This window comes from Trichechus manatus, unplaced genomic scaffold (assembly GCF_000243295.1).
Source record: "Trichechus manatus latirostris isolate Lorelei unplaced genomic scaffold, TriManLat1.0 scaffold00075, whole genome shotgun sequence".
NCBI classification, from domain to species: Eukaryota; Metazoa; Chordata; class Mammalia; order Sirenia; family Trichechidae; genus Trichechus; species Trichechus manatus.
The window spans coordinates 8,707,368-8,710,482 of record NW_004444011.1 but is presented as its reverse complement, the minus strand read 5'-3'; the positions used below and the strand labels follow the sequence as shown (position 1 = coordinate 8,710,482).

At 35.3% G+C, this 3,115-nt stretch overlaps 1 long non-coding RNA gene across 1 annotated transcript in view; it reads left to right on the top strand.

Moving 5' to 3' along the window:
- The first annotated feature begins 1,790 nt into the window (after positions 1-1,790).
- Positions 1,791-3,115, top strand: part of LOC111821280 (uncharacterized) — a 21,315-nt gene continuing 19,990 nt past the window's right edge. Inside the window, exon 1 of the long non-coding RNA XR_002824725.1 lies at positions 1,791-2,668. This is a non-coding gene — a long non-coding RNA (uncharacterized LOC111821280). The remainder of the gene's footprint in view (positions 2,669-3,115) is intronic.

The following is a 3,115-nucleotide window of genomic DNA, read 5'->3' as shown; positions in this document are numbered from 1 at the left end:
CCATTACTGAACATTTTGATCAAAGATTCCATAGCAGAATTCTAACCAAAAAGGGGGAAATGCAGAACAGAATTTCAAATTCTCATAGACTCCAGATTTTCTGGAGCCATGGAGGGTAGATGAACCCCTGAACTTATTGCCTGAGATAATCTTTAAACCTTAAACCAAAAATATCCCCCGTGGTCTTCTTAAAACCGAACAATAGTTTAGCTTAACTAGTAAAAAAGGTCTACCTTGAGCATTATGCTCTTTTAAGAACTATTTATTTGGGATCAAATTGACAATAGCAACTCGAAAGATTGGATAGGAACCTTAAGGGGCAATGAGTTTACGTTAATGAGGGAAGAACAACTCAGAGAAGGAGGGTGAGAATGGTTGCACAACTTAAAAAATGTAGTTAGTGTCACTAAATTGCACATGTAGAAACTGTTGAATTTGTGTATGTTTTGTTGTGTATAGTCTCAACAACAAGAATAAAATAAATAAAATTTAGAGAAAAAAGATAAAATCATTGGTGAATGAAGGATGTACTCATGTACTGTAAAGAAAGAGGGAGACTAATCACAGTGAATTTCATTAAAGAGGTCACATTAGAGAAGAGGCTTTAATGAGTGCTATGCATGAATCCAAGGAGCCCTGGTGGCACAGTGGTTAAATGCTTGGCTGCTAACCAAAAGGTTGATGGTTGGAACCCACCAGCTGCTCTGTGAGAGAAAGATGTGGCAGTCTTCTGTAAAGATTACAGCTTTGGAAACCCTATGGGGCTCTACTCTGTCCTGATAGGGTCGCTATGAGTTGAAATCAACTTGATGGCAATGATTATGTATGAATGACCTAATAAACACCATCACCAGTCATTCTCAGTTTGGGCAATAGAGTGGGCTAATAATGGGCTGAAGTCAAAGAGGAAAAACAAAATCAAGAAGATAGCCTGTCACTCAAAAATCTGGATACTATGCCCCTTGAGGGATATAAACTATAAAATAAAAACCATGCAAGTTAACACAAATGTTTATTGTGAATCTACTTGTGCATAACACTTAGCGAAACACTTCAAATTGGTAGAGAGCCAAGGGCAGGCATTGGGAGCCGTCCACCCCAGGTACAGGTAATAAAAGGGTGCATTGTCTGTAGAGAATGGTAAAATAATAATAAAACCAACTGAAGAAAAATCAGCTTTTTTATTGCCCTTTGCCAAAAATTCTAAATAATGTTAGTGATAAAATATTCTTCCCTATAAAAACTCCTTCTGATTTAAGTTCTAAAGAGTGATTTGATTACTATTGAGTTTTACTAATGTATATAAGCTTCACCTTAACATACTTTTATTATTTATCCTTTAGTAAATATTGTCTTCTACATGAAGTTAATTCAGAGAACTTCCAGTTATGCACTTGGCCCCTGACAGTAAACTCAGCTACATGCATTCATTCGGAGAATTAGTTCAAAGGGTTTGGAACTGTTTGCAGTTGTTTCAGGTTCAGTTGTACCTCTGACCCACATGGTGCTACAAAGAAGTCCTGCTTGTTAAAACAGTAGATTCAAAATAAAGAATGATGGCATAGTGGTTTTAAAGACAAAGAAATAAAACTTGAGTTACTTCAGTTGTGTCATTCCATATGCAAATTATTCTCTGAATTGCGTGTTCACTCATTTAGCTCATTCCTTCATGTGTTTTTTAGTCCCTTTTTCCAAAAAGAAAAATAATAAGACATTAATTCATTCCTTTTTTTCTGTACTGTAATTTTTAAACAATTTTTATGTTTTTTTACTGACATGACTCTAACTATGAAGTTCAACAAAAGAAAATTCTCATTGTCTGCATTTCTATTTATCCTACAATATTAGAAACAGAATAATGTTCTATAAATGAATTATTGTTTATTCCCTATCATGATTATCACCAAAAATAATGTTGTCTTATAGAGGAAGAAGATGTTACAGAAAAAGATCCATTCCAAGTGTCAGATATCTTACTGCATTTGCTATTTCACAGTTGAACAGGATATGACACTTGACCACAAGAACCTTATAATAAAGCAGGACATACACATACACTATAGGGATACAACCACTATGTGTGCTAAAATGTGACAAGAGATAATATAGAAAATATCAGGAAAAGTCTGAGACAACACAGAATAATGAAAAGTGACTTCTAATCTGTAGGTGGGAAATTAGCTTTCTTAGAAATATTGTGAAATGGATAGTGTTTTTTAAGTAACGATAATGAAGTAAGTGATATCCCAGTTTAAGTATTAGGCAGGAATTAGACAGGAAACGGAGAGAAATACAAGTTGACAGGGGCCTCAATCTTCACTGTGCATCTGCTTCACCTGAAGAACTTTTAAAAAATACACATGCCTGGGCGCCACCCAAAAATTCCAAATCAGTCAGTAGTGGTGGACTACAGCATTATTACTTTTTTAACTTCCCACATGATTTTATCTTTAGTAAGATCTGAGACCACCAAGCAGTGAAAGAAAATAAAGAATATTAAGTGTTTAAAATGTATGATTCAGAGGTAGTTCCTCCCATATTAAAAAGCTTGTACTTAATTTTAGCTTTTGGAAAATGACATGAATAATATGATGGTTTTGTTAATCCCAGTATAGAGTTCTCTACATTTTTGGGGACCATTTTCATCTTGGACGTGGACCAACTATGGGTATGTTAATTAATTCTCCAAGTTCATCTATAGTATATCGTAGAATGAAGGTAATGTGCCAATGGCAAGTGGTAAATTTACCTTGAAAAAGAGGCTGCTGCAGGACAGTTAGGCAACATTCACATGCGGAATAGCAACCAAAATAGGACAAGGGAAAAATGTGTAAAAGAATACGCATACTTTGCTTCCCACAAGAGTTGTTGCTTGGAATTCTTGGCCACACCAGAAGATGAACAGATCAACCTGAATTATTCTGTTTAAGCGGGGCAGGGGGGGAAGGTCCTAGGATTCATGAAGCAAAGAGGCACAACCACAAATAGCAGTAGTTTATTTTAATTAGATTGTGAGTTCACTGGCCAGAACCCAAAGCCATAGATAGAGTTGTCTTTCCCTATAGATAGAGTTGTCAAATAAAATACAGGACATTCTTATATATTTGAATTTCAA